The sequence below is a fragment of the Mauremys reevesii genome, linkage group 1 (genome assembly GCF_016161935.1).
Source record: "Mauremys reevesii isolate NIE-2019 linkage group 1, ASM1616193v1, whole genome shotgun sequence".
NCBI classification, from domain to species: Eukaryota; Metazoa; Chordata; order Testudines; family Geoemydidae; genus Mauremys; species Mauremys reevesii.
Window position 1 is genome coordinate 144,365,204 of NC_052623.1, and position 21,645 is coordinate 144,386,848.

Here is a 21,645-nt window from a genome sequence, read left to right on the forward strand (position 1 = left end):
TTTACCAGTTTTACCTTAAGCCATTCCTCCTGTAAACTGCACAGCACTTGTGAGCACTTATAATAAAACAAAAGCAGGTTTATTTACGAAAGAATAAAGATTTAACTAGAAATGAGAGAGAATGTTGGAAACAATGGGTTACAACACACAACAAAATCATTAAATGCGAACCTGAGTCTACGTGTATCAATAGTTATCATTCCTATACAATAAGGTAGGCTTTCCCCCAAAAGTTCAGTCTTTTGCCAAGCTGGTTGGTTTCACAAAAAACAGGCCCCAAACATTCTTGAAAGCCCCCTTACTCTCAGAGTGTTTCCTCAGTGAATAGATCCAGCGTGCTTCTCCTTTCGCTGTGTGAAAACAGCCTTTTGATTCTATTCACAGCCAAGGCAAAGCTCTATCTGTTGTACTGTTCCTTTCTCACCTCCAAGGATATGCCTACACTGCAAAATAAAAATTATGGCAGCCAAGTCTCAGAGGTCTGGCCTGCAGTCCTGGGCTTCCACTTCGGGGCTCATGCTATAGCATTAAAAATAGCTGTATAGATGTTCCTGCTTGGGCTGGAGCTCTGGCTCTGAGACCCACTCCCCCACCCTATGTTTCAAAGCTGAAGTGCCAGAATGAGTGGGAATGGCTACAGTGCTATTTTAATTCCCGTAGCATGCGCCTTGAGCCTGAATCATTTGACCCAGGCTCTAGGACTCACTGCTGTGGGTGTTTTTTTGCAATGTAGACATAGCCCAAGAGGTTTCAATCGTTTGGTGGTGTCCCTGATGACTTCCCATTGATAGTTTTGGGAGAAAGCAAGGCTAGTCAACTGAGCTTTGCATTACCTCCACAGCTGATTAGTGAGGCATGACAGCTGCCTCTTGCTTGAATGGCACATCACTGGGGCACATCACCTCCTGATGATTAATTTCTACTCCAAGTCCAGGTAAATATTACCTGTATATAAATCTCACAACGATTATGAGTCTTGTCAAGTTGGGGCTTTTTGTAGATACTTTCCATGTTACTCTTTATGGATAAATATCCTGTAAAATGTGTTCAGTATAATGAGTTTGTCAGGTCTGAGGTTAGAGATGTTTGCAAGCAACAGGGGACCCTTTGCCAAGGAGTCTGTTTCAAAACTGTGTCATCACAGATAATTTTACATGCACATGTATTGAAAGCTGTAGGAGGAAAAAACTTGTGATTGCATGTTGTTTTTCAAGTAATACTATATTATAAGTATATACTATATAAGATATAGAGTAACATAAGGCATACATGCAAGGGAACACGTGCACAATTGTACATTCAACTTCAGTGTCCATATTTCCTAACTTTTCAATGCTTAGCAATACAACCTTAATTTTGTATTAACATATAGATAATTCATACATCCCTCATGATAATAGTACAGCCATTTATTTTGCATCACAAATGTTCCTTTAGCACTTGTGGTAACTCATGCCCATCGTACATTAGTTTTCTTTTAAAAGGAATGGGGTAAGTGGCCAACATCTTAAGTTTGAACCCTCTAGACTCACACATGCAATCAGTTCAAGTCACAGGAAGAGAAACTTTGCTTTTCATCCTTCCAAGGGGGTGGGAGGGGAGGGAGAGTTTTTCCTGTTGTTTACAATAGGGGATCTTTTGTATAAGACCTTAAAAACAGAGATTCCATCTGCGCCCCAGAGGTAGTTGCATTGTAGTGGCACAGTATGGAATTGTTTAGGATTACCAGTGCTATATCCATTTTATATTACAGCTGTTACTGAATTACAAAGTGCAGACATCTGAAACGATAAGAAACCAACATCTGGGCATATTGCAACACTCATCTTTTCCCCCCAACTGTTTGAAGGGGGTGGTTGAGAGGTAAATTGTGAGCGTGGATAACTGATGACGAAGGTGTTTCCTTCTGGGTGGGAGTTACAGGGGCTGGAACTGCATGTGTTTGTTTATAGTGGAGTTCATTTTTATATGTTAAGTTGTACCAAGCACAACGGGAGAGGCTGGACAGATACTCTCTATTCTGTATGACGCTAGGTTAATAAATAAAATACATTTTAATAAACCTTACGCCTAACATATCATTTACCCATGAGCTGGAGTTTCCAGTGCTCTGATATGAGTTGCATCATTTCTCCCCTTTTAGAGCCTCGCCCTGCACCTTGAAGGTCAATATCATGGTTGACTGGGAGGTTACAGCATTTGGTATTCCTGTTGTGCCATCAAGTTCACAACAGCACTGCATGATTAAGGCCTGACCCTACTAGATGCCCATAATACTTGAGATTAGGCATTTAAAAATTGGGAAAGGATTTAGAGTTCTTAGAGCACTATCTTAAGCTGGGCATAGTGCTCCATCATCTCCTCCACACATCCTGTTTATTCACACACCCATACACAAGACTTGCCTCCCTTCCACAGAAAATCCAACAAGAGACTTAGGAAGGAGAAGAAAGCTCTCTAACCTTCCAGTGTTTTCCCCAGATTGGTTAGTATGGAGAGAGAATACAGTAACTCCTTGTTTAACATTGCAGTTATGTTCCTGAAAAATGCGACTTTAAGCGAAACGATGTTAAGCGAATTCAATTTCCCCATAAGAATTAATGTAAATGGGGCGGGGGGTTAGGTTCCAGGGACATTTTTTTCACCAGACAAAAAACTCTCTCTGTGTTTTATATATATATATATATATATATATATATATATATATATATATATATATATATATATATATATATATATATATATATATACACAGAGAGAGAGACACACACACACACACACACAGTATAAGTTTTAAACAAACAATTAAATACTGTACACAGCAATGATGATTGTGAAGCTTGGTTGAGGTGGTGAAGTCAGAGGGTGGAAGAGGGTGGGATATTTCCCAGGGAATGCCTTACTGCTAAATGATGAACTAGCATTTGGCTGAGCCCTCAAGTGTTAACACATTGTTGTTAATGTAGCCTCAGACTCTACAAGTCAGCATGAATGGAGGGGGGGAGACAGCATGGCAGAGAGAGACAGAGACACACATTGAGTGTGTGAGAGAGAGATGCTAGGGGGGGTGAGTAAGAGCTCAAGTCCCACTGAGACGCAAGTCCAAGCCCTGTCATTTTGCAGTGTGGATGCAGCTCAAGCCACAATCCAAATTGGAAGGTCTGCGGAGTATAGTATGAACATGTTAGTCTCATTATTTTCCCTCAGAATTGAAATTAGAGGGCGGTGTTCAAATTTATTGGGAGGGGGGAATTGAAAAATGACTAAAATGGCAACATTGGAACTAGTTGACCATTGGGGTGAGGGAGATTAGGGGAGTTCAGGGCTGAGGCAGGGGGGAGGTGTGTGTGTGTGTAAGGAAATCCCTGAATGGCCGAGAGACCTGGGTCCAGCAATTGTAAGCCTGGGTTTACAGTGCAGTGTGGATGCTCAAGAATGGGCTGGGACCACTGATTCCACAAGCCCGGGTCCCACAGATCTGGATTTACGGTGCACTGTTGATATACCCATAGGTGCCTATTGGGATTTTCAAAATGCTTAGGTGCGTAGTTCCCACTGCACCCAATAGGAATTAGGTGTCTATGTGCTTTTGAAAATACCACTAGGTGCCTATCTATAGCATCAGGTGCCTAAATATCTTTAAAAATCTGTTCTCCATCAGCTCCAAGGTTACCATAAAGAGTTATTAGTCATAGTGCAGCTGTTCAAGCTACAGTTATACTTTTCTATAGCAATTATTGCCCATCTTATTAGAAAAGCATCATTATATATCAACTAGATTCAACATTAATCTTTGGAATTAATTTTGCCAAACAGAATAATTATACAAATTGTATTGTCTGGAATAGAAATTAACTTACAAATTAATACTAAGAAAAATAATCTTTTGCTACTTAAAGCTATACCAAAAGCACTCTAGGCATAAACACTAGAAAAGAAACAGCAAGTGATTATTGAAAGAAGTGACATCTGCACTGTATCACTTCACTCTGTTGGAGAAGTGGTAGAACATATTCTGTATTTATATTACTAACACAAAGGGGAGAGGATGGAACAGAAACATTTCTCGGGTAGTCAGGGAAACCCATAAGGGCAAACTGAGAACAGCATGGAGTAAGTACTTTATTCTGCTTTAATACTTAAATGCCGAAACTAGCAGTTTAATTTGTACAAATCCTGTTCCTAGAAGGAGACTGAGATGATAAGAAATGCCCAGAGGCCTTTGTTGGTAAATACAACAAAAAAGTTCCCTGACATTTAAAGAAATAAACTCAAACCAGACTGGCATCTAAATGAGGTTCCCCTGTTTTGCTCTCTCAAGCTTTGATGATCATAAATGTTTTAGATAGGAAGCCTATGAACTTTCTAGTGAATGGTGCTTTAGTGCCTCCCCCAGGTGCCAATGAATCCTGCAGTTTAAATCTATTTCAGTGCCTGAATTCAGCTTCACAATTCAGACAGTGGAATTAATATTTTCCTGGATGTTTTAAGAACAAAAGCAAAACAGCCATATAGATTTACCTCAACCATCACTCTATACTGCAGTCATTTGAAAACTAAACTGGAATTCAGTTTACAATGAGAATTGTGTTTGGTGTTTAGATAATTTCATTTTAGAAGTTGCACAGACATATATCTTAGCCATATATCTTGGCAGGTGTATATTTATTTTTAAGCTACAGCAAAGGATTCGAGCCCTGCTTGAGTTTCAGATCTTTCAGGGGTGTAAATAAATTTGACATTTTAAGATTGCAATAGTCCAAACTTGGTGGTCTGTTCTGACTTGTTAGTGAAAACAGGCAAATCCATGCCCAGAAATCCCATTAATGCATCCAAGAACTCTCAGCAAAAAGCATCTATGCCATGTGTCGTGCTGTCTGGAGTGACTCACGACTGTGAGTGCCTACCTCAAGGCAGACTGTCAGAAACAGGGCAGACATTGCAAACTGGTGGTGAGTTCTATAATAAGATTTCACCAAGCCAGTGACAAATGTGAACTCCTGGATCACTTTACCAGTCTTACCATGGAGTCACAGACCATTCCCTCAGACTCTCCAGCCTATCTTGTTACCCAGACAAACTGAACTTTGTGATAAAAGGTCACTTAAACCAAAAATCACACTACATAAGGGTGCTCCCAGTCCCAAGAGACCAGTCACTTACCCCAGATCAATTGGTACTCCAGATCTCACACTACAGCCAATGCTGGCAGCCAGTTCTATAGTAAACTAACTACAGGTTTATTAGCTAAGAAAAAGGAAATGAGTTATTGAGAGGTTAAAGCAGGTAAAATATATGCACAGATGAGTCACAGTTTGTAATTCTAAACAGTGGCAGTGATGTAATAAACTGCCAGTTTCCCAAAAGTCTTTTCAGGGTACCCAGATTGTCTCTGGGGATCTCTGCTTTGCATCTGCTTCCCTGTAAGAGTCCAAACAGTCCAGAGATTCTGGATCTTTCCTTGAATCCATACTTATAGCTTCTTCTCACAAAAAACAAGTTGACAGTGTCACTATAATTTGATGACGGAGCATGAAGAATGCATTTTGAGTTCTTTGACCCCCATTCATCACACACCAATGACCACTTGCTTTGAAATTAGCACTTTTCTGTTAAAATTCTTCATTTGCATTCCACAAGGCTTCTTTCTCCTTTGATGGGTTATTTAGTTGCAGGGGTGTACACAATGCAAATGTTGCTACTACCTTATAATGGAACACAGACAAGTGAAAACAATGCAAGTAACCTCCCACTAGTTTTCCTGAAGTTTAAACACCAAATACACTCTAATACATTTAATAATTACTTTGATCAATATTAGCGCACATGTGAATTGGCCTGAGGCTCCGGGATGAGATGGCACTTGGTCTGCCAGCATCACACCAGGGTCCATTTTGAAACATGATAGAAACATGCCTTTCTTTTCCTGAACTGGAAGGCAGATCTGGTACAAGGTTGCAACCAACATGAAAAATGCTTCATTACAGGGATCGGGGAGAATTGGCTACTAAGTACTAGGAAGACTTATCATCATTACATGCTAATGCACTTTTTTCAGACTGATTTTATAGCTATTAAGCCACAGATTAATAGGTAGCTCTGGAGCTAAGTGGCATGGAAAAGGTGTTGGTTTCCAAGCATACAGGAGAAGCAGAAAAACAGTAATCGCAATTTTCTTAATTTGGGCAGGGGCTCCCAATTTGTTTATCACCAATACAATCTCTCACTGACAGATTGTATCGAAAATGGCCCAGGTTTGGTGAGCTATTTATTTACTTTTTTTTTTTTAAGTTCTCTTTTCAGGCTCTCAAAGCAGCTTCTTCAATAGCTGGGACAGTGTCATTCCACTCAAAGGCAATGTACAGCAGATATATTACATTCAGCATTGCTGCACAGTGAAGTAGTGAACAGGATTACACATGGTGTAATTCAGCTATCTGGTTTCTTTCAGTGTGATGCTGGCATGTACAGTATGCAAGAGGAGCTGAAACAAGAGACACCAGGCCCAAGTATCCTTGAATGTGTGGGAAGAGCTTAGGTGGAAGGTTTGTCTTGTGATAATATTCAAAAAGCCCAGGGAGGAATGGGGGTTTCATTGTGTGAAGCACTTAACACACCCTTAGAAAGTGACCAAGTCTCTGCCCTGAAGAGTTTATGATCTAACTTGAAGCAAGATGAATGTACCAAGCCGTCGAAGGGAAGGAGGAAGGTGCATGTGGAAAGAGAGCAAGTACGAGCTGTCAAAATCTGTCAGATCCACACGTCCTGCATCCTCTTTTGAAAGTTTAACACTCTTGCCTTGCACTTCACACTATCCTCTCTGCCCCATGCCTGTACAAGAGAGAGGTCTTTATAGGCTCAGGAACCTGGAGAACCAGCCTATGCATAATGGACAACATCTTCTCAGAGCTGGATAAGCAACCAGGCAAGGCATCGCCCTCATGCCGCTAGTTTGAATGGACACTGAACTGTCCATGGTAGAGCCATCTAGTCCATACAGGCTGTGCTTAATTTCCTTCATTATCTTTGTTTCTTTGGAACTATTACAAGTACCATGTTAATTACTGCCACTTTTGAGAGCTTATTGTTCAGTTAAATATTTAAACTGTGCAGCCTCTAGCCCACAATGAGCCTTTCCTTAGAGCTGCTTGTGTGTTACAGCAGGCGTCAGGGGGAAGGCCAGGAGGGAGAGAACAGAGGCGACAAGTAACTGTTGATAGTGGGTGGGGGGCATAATTCTGAGCCCACTCCCTGAGAAAAAAGAAATAAAAATATAAACCCTGGCAGAAATCTGGGGGGGGGCTCTTAACTCTGCGTGCCCATCCCCACAATGAGTTGCCTCTGGGACCGAAATACAGGGTCGTTATTTAAAACACCGTAAAATGTTGTTGGTATACAGTATATATTATTTGTTCATACATTCTTCGTATTTTTAGTGGGAGCCTAAGATCAGTGAGCATTTAGAAAAGAAGCACAGAGGAAGGGTCAGAATAGCATTAAGAACAGGTAGGCATTGGAGGACTAGTTGAAATTTTATCATAATTGATTTTTGATGTAAAATTGGGATTTTGACTCAATTTTTTGAGAAAAGTGTCTGCTTTCCACAGAATATTACAATCTTTGTCAAAAAATCAAATATCTGAAAAATCTAAATTTAAATAACTGTAATTCAGATTTTTTTTTTTTTAAAAAGGCACCACAGGAGGTCCTGGCAATTTCAGGCCAGTAATCCTAATTTCAATACCAGGCAAGCTGATTGAAACTAGAGTAAAGTGCAGAATTATCAGGCACATAGATGAATACGATAAGTTTGGGAAGAGTCAACACAGCTTTTGTAAAGGGAAATCTTCCCTCACCAATCTATTAGAATTATGTGAGGGGGTCAACAAACATTTGGACAAAGGTGATCCAAGGGATACAGTATTCTTGGATTTTCAGAAAACCTTTGACAAGGTCCCTCTCCAAAAGACTTTTAAGCAAAGTAGGCAGTCATGGGACAAGAGGGAAGGTCCTCTCATTGATCAGTAACTGGTTTAAAAGATAGGAAACAAAGAGTAGTCACAAATGCTCAGTCTTCATAGTGGAGAGAGGTAAATAGCTGGGTCCCCTAAGGTTTGTACTGGGACCTATGGTGTTTCACATATTTCTAAATGATCTGGAAAGAGGGGTAAACAGCAAGGTGGTGAAGTTTGCAGACTGTCAAAATTACTCAAAATAGTTAAGTCCAAAGCTGACTGTGAAGAGTTACAAAGGGTTCTTACAAAACTGGGTGATTGAGCAAGATAATGGCAAATGAAAATCAGTGGTGATATGTGCAAAGTAATGCACACTGGAAAACATAATCCCAACCAGACATACAAAATGATGGTGTGACGTGGTGTACCAACTTCACACTGGCCCAGTTAGGTTAACCACACTCTGTGGACTGAAGAGGCCAAACCCCCTCAGGGCATGCTCAGACTGGGTATGCTCAGACTGGAGACAAGGTATAAAAAGGAGCAGCTCAGCGCAATCTGGTCGGACTGAAGAGGAGAGCGGACCTGTGTTGCAGGTTCCTGCCAGGAAGCTGCAAGAGTTCCAGCCTACAGAGGCCAACCACGCTGAGGTCCCTGCGGAAACTCTATCAACCGCCAGGGATGACGGAGAAGAATTTGTTTGCACTGGGAAACTACTGATGCTGGAAGTGAGGGTAGGAAACAACACAGGGAATAGAATTGTGGCAGGGAGCGACCGAGCCTGAACGCAGGAGAATCAGTTCCTCAGGGCCCTGGGTCAAGACCAGGTGAAGTAGGGTGGGCCTGGGTCCCCCTACCCCATACCATACCCACATTGGGTGTGGTCACCACCCTGAGGAGCATGCCTTGAATGCAAGGGCAGTTGCATAGACCCTGGACACTGGGCTATGCCACCTTGAACTCAAGGGAAGCCATATAGACTCTAGCCACTGGGACACACTGGCAGTTGTCTTGCCCTAGGGGCAAGAGACAGTCCAGGGAACTCTTGCCACTTGAGTCGTAACCCCTGTTTTTCGTCTTTTTCAGACTGACTCCCCATCGTGGGGTGTATCAATCCCGTGACAGATGGAGTCTAAATTAGCTATTACCACTCAACAAAGAGATTTTTTGAGTCCTTGTGGCTAGTTCTCTGAAAATATCTGCTCAATATGCAGTGGTGGTCAGAAAAGCATACAGAATGTTAGGAACCATCTGGAAAGAGATTCCACCTCATGTCCAGGTACTGTCACAATCCCTGTGAAGACCTCCTCGCCCAAGCCCATGCAAGTGGACATAACACAGACCTAACTTGGCCCTTTTGAATGGGAACACTGATGGCAAGAGAACTTTGTGTTTCCACTGTGGTGGCACCAGCCACATGGTGTACGTCTGGTCCTCCTATGTTCTTTAACCCCTGTGGTTATGGGAAACAACCATGCCCAGCCTCAGTAAGGGGGTCAAGTCTCAGTAACATTGGGAAAACTCCACCAAGCCCACGCTAGCAACCTATTCTGGGCACCTGGCCTGACACACTGAAAATGTCTTCATAACTACAAATCCAGTTACAACTCCGGCTCTGGGATTCTGAACAGGTACTTCTCTCCCCATCCTCCCTCTGCCCCACAAGGGCCCTGATTGACTCTAAGGCCAATAATAACTTCATGGATGCTACCCTGGCTCAAGTACTTTGCTTACCCATACAGCTGAACTCTGCCCCCAATTTAATTGAGACAATCGATGGATCACCCCTTCCTCTGGGGCTGTTAGTCAGAAAACTACAATTTTGGAGGTGAAGGTTGGGGAGCACCATAAGCTCCTCTGATTCAGCTTGCTCCAATCCCTTCACCTCCCTTTGTTACTCAGAATCCCCTGGTTGGTGAAATATGACCTGCATATCTCCTGGCATCAGCACACTATGACATTTAATTCTGAGTTTTGCCAGGACAACTTCCTCCTGTCTTCCAAGCTCAAGCCTCAAGAACCTCAGGTCAGATGCATTGTCCAGGCTTCAGAAACACGGAGAGATGCTTGGGCAACAGGGAAGGCCTCCTTGCTACTAGGGTCAGCTGTCACAATCCCTACAAAATACCAAGAGTTTTAAGATGTATTCAAAAAACAAATGCAGACATACTACCCCCTCACTGGGAATATGACAGCCTGATCAATTTACAGCCTGGAGCCAAGATTCTATTTAGCTAAATACATTCCATCTCAGAACCTGATTTAGCCACCCTTAAGCACTACATCCACAAGAATCTGGAGAAAGACTTTATCCAGAGTTCCATATCCATGACTGGGGCCTCTGTCCTCTTTGCGAAAAAGAAAGACAGCTTCCTGAGACTCTGGGCTGACTACTGTGCCCTAAATAAAATCACAGTGCGGAATTGATACCTGCTACCCCTGGTCCCAGAGCTCTGGATTTGGGTAAGAACAGCCTGAGTATTCACCAAGTTAGACCTCAGCGAGGCATACACGCTAGTCAGAATCCGATCAGGGATTAATGGAAAACCACTTTTCACACTTGGTATGGCCACTTCGAAAATCTGGTGATGCTTTTGGACTTACTAACACACCTTCTACCTTTCAGCATCTAATTAATGATGTTTTATGAGATATGCTGGACCAGTATGTGGTCATCTACTTATGTGACATCCGAATTTACTCTGAAGACCAAATTATGCACAACCAGCATGTGTGCAAAGTCCTATAAAGACTCCATCAATAGGGGCTCTGTGCTAAGCTGCAGAAATGCATCTTTGGTCAACCCACCATGAATTCTTATGCTACATTCCTTCCGCCAAGGGAAGTCTGAAATGATCCCTGGAAGGTGGAAGTGGTTTGCGACTAGGCAAACCAGTGAAGCATTCAAGAAATTCAGCACTTTATTGGGTTTGTAAATTTCTATGGAACTATTTTATATGGAACCACTCCTGAATCCTGGCCCCTAGGACCTCTCTGCTGCAAAAACCCACCAAGTTTTCTTGGATGTCAGAAACCCAAGAAGTCTCTGATCATCTGAAGGTGGCATTCACCTCTGCACCCATCCTCATACAGCCTGACCTAAGTCAGCTGTTCATCCTGGAAACCAAAGCTTCCAATGTCACAATTGCAGTGGTGCTGTCCCAGAAACAGGGCCTTGACCCAGAAGTTCATCCTGGTGCATACTATTCTTGCAGTTCACTCCTGCAAGCATAATTGTGAAATTTCGGGGAAGGAGCCTGATTGCCATCCAAGTGGTTTTTGAGACCTGGAGGCATGATCTAGAAGGAGCCAGACACCCAGTTCAGGTGTTCATTGATCACAAAAATATAGAACACCTGCATTCTGCTAAAGTCCTAACCCAAAAACAGCTATGCGGAGCTCTTTTTTTTTTCTAGGTTTGATTTTACTATTGCCTACCACCCTGGCTCCTGCAACAGTAAGCCAGTAAGCTATGTCCCACAAAGGGGAGTATGCCAATGATCCTAAGGGACCTGAAGAAGAGCCTCCTGCATTCTGAAACCATATCACTGTCTGATTTGTTCATGACCATACATTCTGCCCTACCAAGAGACCCTTTTGTCTAGAGACTCCAAACTTCCAACACTGAACCCCAGGGTAAGCTCACACTAAAGGGTGGACTCCTGCTCATTCATTGGCACATTTAAATCCCCCAGGGACACCCCTTTTTGGAGGCCCCATGCATTTGCCATGACATCCCCTGTGCCGGGCAAGGCAAAGACCACTTCCATGACACACTGGTCATCCTGGTGGCCAAAACTGTGGTTTGACTTTCAGGCCTATGTCAGGTCTTGCAACACCTGTGGTCATACCAAAGTTTCTCAACTAAAACCTTTGAGATGTGAATACTCTCGAGGCCTTGGTCTAAATTACAATGGACTTCATTATTGAACTAACAGAATCTGAGGGATACCATACCATACTGATAGTAGTGGATCAACTGACAAAGATGGCACACTTCATTCTCTATGCACATCTTCCCACCACCTAAGGTACTGCTCATCTCCTCATCACATGTGTGTTCTGCCTCCACCACCTCCTGGACCACATTACCTTTATTTCTAAGTTTTGACAGGAGGTGTTCTTCTTCTTAGAGGTGTTGTCTTCATGCATCAACTGCCTACTACCCACAAACCAATGGCCAATCAGAAAGTGTGAATCAGGTGTTGGAACAATACCTGTGATGCTTCAGAAGCCACCACCAAAATCACTGGGCTTCACTGATTCCACACATAGAATTCACATACAACAATGAAGACCATGCCTCAACCAAAATGAGCCTTTTTTTGTGTGTGTGCAAATTATGGTTGTCACTCCTGTTTTCACCATGCACTGCTCACAGTACCCACATTTCCTGTTTCTTCAAATCCATCAAACACGGGAAGAGTTGAAACAAAACCTAGATGTAGCCAACACCGCATACAAACATCAGGCTGACCATCACCAGCAGAAGGACCCTACATCTGCAGTAGAACAAAAGGTATGGCTACCCACCAAAGACCTGAAGACAGGCAGACCCATATGTAAACCTTGACCACCAGCACCTAGAACCCTACCAGATCTGAAGGCAAATCAATCCTGTAACCTCTGAACTCAACTTCCCTGCTATCTTAAGGTGCACCCTGTATTCCGTGTCTCCCTCCTAAATCCCTTCTCTGACAATTCCTTTCCCAAACAAAAACAACTTCTCCTTCCACTAGGTGGAATACCTTGTCCACAAGATCCTAGACTCCCAGATACAAAGAGGGAAGATATGGTAACTCACTGATTGGGAATAAAACAGGCCAGAAGAGTGGTCCTGGGAGTCAAATCATTATACACACGCTCCCAAGATCTTTCTACAGAACCCATCCAGACAAACCTGGTCTTCAGTCACCCCAATGGAGCAGTGATGTCAAATCCTAGTGAGGTAAATAGAAAGGAGCATAAATACTGCCAAATTAAGTGTAAAAATGTAATAAGAAAAGCAAAAAAGGAGGTTGAAGAACAGCTAGCCAAAAACTCAAAAGGTAATAACAAAATGTTTTTTAAGTACATCAGAAGAAGGAAGCCAGCTAAACAACCAGTGGGGCCCCTGGACCATCGAGATAAAAAAGTAGCACTTACGATAAAGTCATTGCAGAGAAACTAAATGGATTCTTTGCTTCAGTCTTCACGGCTGAGGATGTTAGGGAGATTCCCACACCTGAGCCATCCTTTGTAGGTGACAAATCTGAGGAATTGTCACAGATTGAAGTATCACTAGAGGAGGTTTTGGAATTAATTGATAAACTTAACAATAACAAGTCACCGGGACCAGATCGCATTCACCCAAGAGTTCTGAAAGAACTCAAATGTGAAATTGCGGAACTATTAACTACAGTTTGTAACCTGTCCTTTAAATCAGCTTCTATACCCAATTACTGGAAGATAGCTAATGTAACACCAATATTTAAAAAGGGCTCTAGAGGTTATCCCGGCAATTACAGACCGGTAAGTCTAAAGTCGGTACCGGGCAAATTAGTTGAAACAATAGTAAAGAATAAAATTGTCAGACACATATAAGGACATAAATTGTTGGGCAAAAGTCAACATGGTTTCTGTAATACTAATCTATTAGAGTTCTTTGAAGGGGTCAACAAACATGTGGACAAGGGGGAATCCAGTGGACATAGTGTACTTTAGATTTCCAGAAAGCCTTTGACAAGGTCCCTCATCAGAGGCTCTTACATAAATAAAGTTGTCATGGGATAAGAGGGAAGATCCCTTCATGGATTGAGAACTGGTTAAAAGACAGGGGTAGAGGGGTAACTAGTGGTGTTCCTCAAGGGTCAGTCCTAGGACCAATCCTATTCAACTTATTCATAAATGATCTGGAGAAAGGGGCAAACAGTGAGGTGTTTGCAGACGATACTAAACTGCTCAAGATAGCTAAGACCAAAGCAGACTGTGAAGAACTTCAAAAAGATCTCACAAAACTAAATGATTGGGCAACAAAATGGCAAATTAAATTTAATGTGGAAAAATGTAAAGTAATGCACATTGGAAAAAATAACCCCAACTATACATACAATATGATGGGGGCTAATTTAGCTACAACTAATCAGGAAAGAGATCTTGGAGTCATCGTGGATAGTTCTCTGAAGACGTCCACGCAGTGTGCAGTGGAAGTCAAAAAAGCAAACAGGATGTTAGGAATCATTCAAAAAGGGATAGAGAATAAGATAGAGAATATCTTATTGCCCTTATATAAATCCATGGTACAGCCACATCTTGAATACTGTGTACAGATATGGTCTCCTCATCTCAAAAAAGATATACTGGCCTTAGAAAAGGTTCAGAGAAGGGCAACTAAAATGATTAGGGGTTTGGAATGGGTCCCATATGAGGAGAGATTAAAGAGGACTTTTCAGCTTGGAAAAGAGGAGACTAAGGGGGGATATGATAGAGGTATATAAAATCATGAGTGATGTGGAGAAAGTGAATGAGGAAAAGTTATTTACTTGTTCCCTTAATATAAGAACTAGAGGCCACAAAATGAAATTAATGGGCAGCAGGTTTAAAGAAATAAAAGGAAGTTCTTCACACAGCGCAGTCAACCTGTGGAACTCCTTGCCTGAGGAGGTTGTGAAGGCTAGGACTGTAACAGGGTTTAAAAGAGAACTAGATAAATTCATGGAGGTTAAGTCCATTAATGGCTATTAGCCAGGATGGGTAAGGAATGGTGTCCCTAGCCTCTGTTTGTCAGAGGGTGAAGATGGATGGCAGGAGAGAGATCACTTGATCATTACCTGTCAGGTTCACTCCCTCTGGGGCACCTGGCATTGGCCACTGTCGGCAGACAGGATACTGGGCTGGATGGACCTTTGGTCTGACCCAGTATCGCCATTCTTATGACCCTAATATTGAATGAAGTCTACTGGCTCCCTAGGTGGCATCCAGCCCAGTATCCTGTAGGCATCTTAGTAATAAATGCCTACAGACCCACAGCAGCCATGCTCCAAGCCCCTTATTGGATGGACAGGCAGCATTCTCACTGGTTACCTGGCCTATACAAAGACCCACAGGAAGAGGAAGCAGTATGAGCAATAGACCATTGCCTATTGGTTGCTGCCTTTCCCAACCCTGACTCACCACCTCATCCGACTTCACCTTCCTAACCCACTGACCCAGCGCCATGGATTTCATCTTCTGACTACTGACCCAGGTGAGAATTCTGTCCACTGCCCTGGACTGCCTCTGATACAACTGACCTTCTGGCTACCCAACCACCTGCATACATTTGACTACTGCTCTCGACTACCCCTAGCCCTCCTTGGCCAACAGGCATTACACGTGGAAAGGGCAAAGGAGTGCACCTTCACACAGCTCGTAAAGTTGGTGTTTTTCTTTGTATAAAATGTTTAAAAAGGGACATATGTAAAGTACTCAGAGTGCATAACCCTCTGAACTGTCCTGGCATATGAGACACTTCTTTGAGGAAGCCTTAGATGAAGGAATATCCCAGTCCTGACAGCTTGAAAAATGTCTCTTCTCTTTCCTGACAGAACATTTCTGCTCTTAAAAATTTAATTGTACCTTCCTTCTGATAGTCCTGCCCTGTTCCCTCCTCCAGACAAAAAAGCACTCAAGCCCATAGATACATTGATCAATTGAACAGGCTACAGACTAATTCACAAAAGCAAGGGAATTCAGAAATTGATATCTAAAGGACAATGTGCCCTTAATTCATCTCTGCCTACCCAATGGAGGGGATAGTGTCTGTTACTGGAAAACTCTGGGACTGACCCAGGGCCCAGGAACAACAGAGCGGTGACAGCGGTAAGTCTGCTTCCCTGGCTTCTGCCTATTTAAGCCTGAACATACATTTTTAAGGCTTTGTATATTTACATTTTATTCTGTTTCTATATACATTTGTGCTTGTTTAGTTGTCAGTATAAGGGCTGCATCCCCAGAGGTTTAAAATAATACCATCTGTTTACTGTCATGGGTTCCCCTCCCCTGAGCTGGAGCAGTCTTGCTGAGGGAATGCTTTTTTGGTTCTTTCGTGTTTCTTCAGTAAAAGCTCTTATAGTCTTTGTCTGCCCCTCATTTGCTTGCTTGTTTGTGAGTTTGTTTGGAACAGGAAGAGTGCAGATTGCACTCTTTTTTGATTGCTGTTCTTTGCTCCAGGAGTGCCTTTGTGCATCATGAGTGGCTCTGTATAGTTGTGCTGGGCATAGTAGCAATTTAGAACAAGGTTTGCTCCAGGGCAACAAACATGAACAAAGACCCAAGAGAATTAAAAGCTGAAGGATTAATAACAGTGTTATCAAATCAAAGTAAAGGTTATGAAAGGGGAGAGGAACTTCTGAGTACGGGCCTCAATGCTGAGGCTTTTATTCTGTCCTTGTCGGTGGTTGGGATTTACAGCATTGGTGGTCAATTACAGATGTAGTGCACCAATGCAATCCCTAAATGTAAACAAGGAAAACCACTGTTCGTACTGGTTTGGCTGACCTGAGATTTCAAGCGGAGGTTTGCTTCACTGGCTTTTGTTATCTACACTTGAGGTTTTCCCCAGAGCAGCTACAACATGCCAATGCCCAAATGTGGAATATAACATGTGACAAAGGCTCAGAATGAGAGAGACCAAAACATTATTCAAGTAGGAAACTTTAAAATGTTGTGGGATTCATTCCCTTAATGTAATCAATTTGGACTTCAGACTCAATTTCATGATTCTTTATTTATCATGTTAATAATTTTCAACAAGAAAAGTGAAAGGACATCCAATTTGTGTGGCCCAGAAGTAACCTGGGGACTAAAATGAGTGACATCCATCAAAATGAAGTACAGGTGAGTTCATGCAGCTGCACCAGTTGTTGGACATCAATGGCTGACTCAGGACTAATCCCAAATACAGATAAGGCCTCAAGACTGGCAAACTGTCACTGAACCCAATGGGAGTTTGCCTAACTACAGACTGAGGGAGAAAGGAGCAAGGATCCCTAGATTTAGCTCCATATATTTAAAACTGTCCTATTTAAAGGCAATAGAATACATTCCTTACAAGTAGCCTGTATGAGATCAGTACAAAGTTTCAAATTAGATGACAAAAAATCCAAAGTACATTTAAAAAGTAATTTAGATGATTTCTGAGCGCAGGCCTGTGAAAACGTAATTAGGTTGTCTCCTATCCAATGACAGGAGGAAAAAATTACAAAATGAAATGATGAGAGGACTAAGTCTATGAGAAATAAATTAGCTTGATTGCTATGCCCAACCCATGATATTTTGAATCACTCTGTCAGTTTAATTGACTACAATTTATGTAAATTTGATAAAAATGAGTTGTGCCATTAATAAGGGATTGAGTTGTATGTTGTGTGTTTGAGAGCACTTAGCTCTTTACTCTGATTAAGGTACTTACAATCTATGGTGCTGAAGACATTTTGAACTTTGTATTATTTATTACAGGCTCATCACCATACTGTATGGGTGCACTGCACATGGCTTAAGCTGATGATATAATTCCCCTGTATAGGTAGGTAAAACCACTATATAATCTCATTCATAGCTCTGTAACTATGTTCTGTTTGATGCTCTCAAGAAAAATCATATATTATGTATTTTTCTCCTGCAGACCATATAATTTCTAATGACCAAAGGCAACTGGATCCACATGAATGGGCCTTTAAGCCCATGCAAAGCTCCATTTATGTCAGGGAGACTTTCTGTGGGAATCAGGTCTGTCTACGCAGATCAGATTATAAAAATGGAGCCTTAGATTTTAGGGATAGATGATCACATGTTCAGAAAGCTCTATGGAGACTGCATTCCAACTGTTTTTTTTTAACTGATGTAATTCATATTGTGTATGTAGAGAGGTAGGCAAGAGGCAGAGCAATGGCTGCACTCCATCTTCCCACATACTCTATCCAGCACAACTGGCCAGCATATCAGGGAAGTAAGATGTTCCACCAAAAGGGAGACCTGCACCCCTGGTAGCTTCCAAAGGCATCCTATGTTTCTGGGCTTCCTTTGTAGGATGCAACTTTGCACTGCTTCCAACTCAGCAGTGATTAAACAGCAACCTAATCCTTAGAAATTTATGCAAGTTTTCAGTGTACAAATATGTCTCACAACAAAGGCTCAGGGCACAGTATTATGTAGTACACCATGATCGAAGGAAACCAATTATTTAATAGCCCTAATTCACACCCAAAAAAATGATATGGAAGTAGGGCATTGTCTGCTTCTGAAGCAATTAGCTGCAACCTTCTCCCTGTTCTGAAAAATTCTGTGTCTCATTGTAGACTGAAATGAAAAGGTCTATTTGCTGACCCCACAGCACTCATGAACATTTTTTTGTTGCTTTTAGAGTGTATTAGAACTTCTGAGTGGGGTAAACATAACTGAGGCTGTAATGGAGTTACTTTATTTGGGCGGGGGGGAGTTTCATGAGCATGTGTTCACAACTTCAAACTCTCTGGAAATTAGCTCCTGAACATAAGAGGTGCTATAATGGGATATAATTTCTTTAAATTTTAACTACCAGTACATGCTTTTTGTCACATTTTCTATAAAATCTGACAGTTCTTTGAATTATTTCTCTGTGGATGTCTCATCCAATTATAAAAATGATCTGTTTAAAATAAAGATGTTGGTGAATGTGAAGAATTGTTTTCCACAATTGTTTTCCTTCTATTAAAGGAAAAACTAATGCAAATCTTTTCCAGTGTTGAGCAAAATGCTCTGTAATCTTTGAATGTTTACTTTGAAGATGTCAGTACAGTTAGTTTTCATGTCCAAAACGGCAACACTCAATTATTGTCTGTTTGATTGGCTCATATAGATGCTCCTGCCCATCAGTAGGAAGGAGTGTGTTCTGTCCCTCACTCTATCCTGTGTAACTCTCATAAAATTTCCTAGGGTCCTTCACCTGTGCTGAGAGATATAAGCAGCCAAAGTCTCTTCAATCTTTTCTCTACCTCCATTCCCCGAATCAAGCTGTAGGATGTCATTGGCGCTGTAGGAAAACTCTCCTTGATTTGCAAAGGGGCAGGAAGTTAATGGTAGCTGCTCTCAGTAACATTTGATGGGTAGTGGAGGAGAGGGAGTGGAGGGTCTCAGCGGTGGCTTCTAGTGGCAGTCACAGTCGACTTCAGAGGCACCAGCCTTGCCATTTACTCAGCTTCCAGGAGCTCACTGCCCTGTCTGGTCATGAGAAATAACATATGAAGAAATTGGTCCTTAAAAGAAAAAGATAGGGGGGAATAATTGACTTACAACTGGAGCAGCTGGGAATGAGGTTGACTGTGTCGACAACTGATGGTTTTATTGTGAATCTCATGCTATTTAGTGTTCTTCCTAATGTCTCAGCACCTGGAGACAAGTGATTACATGGGAATCTCTGTTTTCATTTTTAAAAGAAACTTTCCTAGCCCTCATGGTTGCAGAGAGAAGCATGAAAACATGACCTGACCGTACTCTAAAGGCTCAAAAATCAGAAGGCAAACAAAAAGATCCAAAATAATTTACTACTAATTATTATATTATTATTTATTATTTTTATTATGTATTAAATTATTTATTAATTTTAAAGCCAATGTCATAATTTGGGGAGGTCTGATATGCTTGTTGAACACCTGGGGTTGACCACACTGAAAATAACCCCTTTAGCACAGAAACAGGGATTGATCCTCTCTGAAGTTGACAAAAGAGAAACTAGGGGTAAAGAATACAAAAACGACCTCAGACAAACACTGGGCTAAACAGTGCATGAATGGGTGAGAGGTAGGGTCACCAGATAGCAAGTGTGAAAAATTGGGACACTTTTTTTTTTAAAGGCAAAGGGGCATAGTTGCCTGTATAAGACAAAGCCTCTAATATCGGGACGTCTGGTCATCCTAGTGGGCGATCAAGTTAAATTGACTGCCAGAAACTCATCTAGCCCATACTTTTCCCTTATCACTCTGGACTGTGCGATCTGCCTCCTACTTAAAGTTCTGAAACAGGAGCACAGCTGCATTATCTTGATTTCCATTAGATCTGTTAGTCATTACACCGAACTGTTACAAGCGGCTCAGAGAGTGGGTGAGATCTGACACAAGCATCCTTTGATCTGCCTTTACTTATATACATTTTATATTCTTGCCCAGATCAACGGAAACTGAGAGGCTGAGGATATTCAATTATTGGCAAGTCTTAGGTTATGAATGTGCTCTTCCATCTTTAGCCAGGTTGAGGACCTCTCTTTGGAGGTGTGGGGCAGAGAGAAGGCTTCCATTATGGTATTCAGTACTTTGCCATAGTCCTAATGAGTCTCTCCCATCAGAGCACCACAGGATAATCCTGTAAGTGCTAAGGAACTATCCTGGGCGTTTTTTCTGCATTATGTAAGGAGACAGGTTATTAAGACGTATGTGATAGTGGCTCCTTATATATGTAAGATTGAGGTACTCCTTGTCACAAAACATATTGCTATGTTATTTTATTTAAAGCTCAAAAAAATGTAAATCTTTCTAAGAAAACCCTATACAATGCAATTTATTTTTCATATTTGCTTAGAAACTAACTCTTTCTCCCCTACTGTGCTCCTTGCGACACTACCACCTGCGGAAGGGGGTATACACAGGACGTGGTAGCATATTGCACTATCCTCTGATGAGACCATCCTGCCCCCTCACCCTTGGCTGCAGAGGGTCCTGCCTGCATCTCAATTACTGTAGTGCAGAAGAAAACTAGGATTTCAGAACTCCATGCCAGGGAGCCCAGCTCAGTGGGGATGGAATGTACCCCAGCATCCAGGGAGCTTGTGGGAGGAGTGTGTATGGAGCTGGTGAAGCTGCAGACAATCAGATCCTTCAGTCATATACCTTGGTGTGGGGGAGACAGGGCAGGGGGGCAGGAAGCTGGATGTACAGAGTGTGGGGGGAATGCAGACTTGCAGACTGTACCACAGCCTGGAGGTGAAAGCAACAAACATGCAGTGACTTTATTATTATTATTTTTTATTGCCTGTGTTACTACTCAGGGTCCCGGAGGGAGGTTTCTGTAATCTCATCCTAGCTCTGAATGGCCCCAGTAGCTCAGGCATAGTGAAGTGGATAGGTTTTCCCCTTAATCTGAAACTCCAGGGCTGTGCTGACTTATCAATATGAGCTGATACCATGGCAGAGTACTAGCAAGGTGTAGAGTCCAAACGTTAGCAGGACAAAGCGTGTTCATTAGAGAAGATGCCTAGGGTTTGTATTCTTGTATTTCAGTGTTAGCTGTTTCCTCTTGTTCTGCTTAAACGTGGGGATAAAGGACAAGCTAACTGAACACTGTGTCTGAAAGAATGACCAGGGAAAGAAAGAAGGAAACCCTCTCAAGCACGATGCAGTTTAAAGGCAATCTATGTTGGGTAATAGAAATGATACTTTTGTACTTACAAACAAGAGTGTGATTGGAAGGAAAGTTAATGTGACCATTTAACACCACAATAGGGTGTTGTATTTATAAATAATTGATATCTACACATCAAAGAGAGCCACTCTTATAACTAAGAGGTAGACGAGCCCTACTACTCGAAGGCTCATTTCTCTCAAGGGAAGCCACTGTTAGAGATGCTGCTCTGTTGACAGCTTTTTAGAGGCCAGATAGATTTCTGATGGGTTATTCAGGCAGTAACCCTACAATCACCACA

The 21,645-nt window shown here is 42.0% G+C and overlaps 1 protein-coding gene across 6 annotated transcripts in view; it reads right to left on the minus strand.

The window, feature by feature from the left end:
* The window catches only part of SMPX (small muscle protein X-linked), a 96,092-nt gene that overhangs the window by 54,629 nt on the left and 19,818 nt on the right, over positions 1 to 21,645 (minus strand). The window contains exon 5 of one of the 6 annotated variants that reach the window (XM_039541037.1): positions 16,759 to 19,172. The exons of the other annotated variants lie outside the window; for them this stretch is intronic. The gene's annotated coding sequence lies outside the window, so the exon portion shown is untranslated. Of the gene's footprint in view, positions 1 to 16,758; positions 19,173 to 21,645 lie in introns of those variants that run through there. 6 annotated transcript variants of the gene reach the window in all.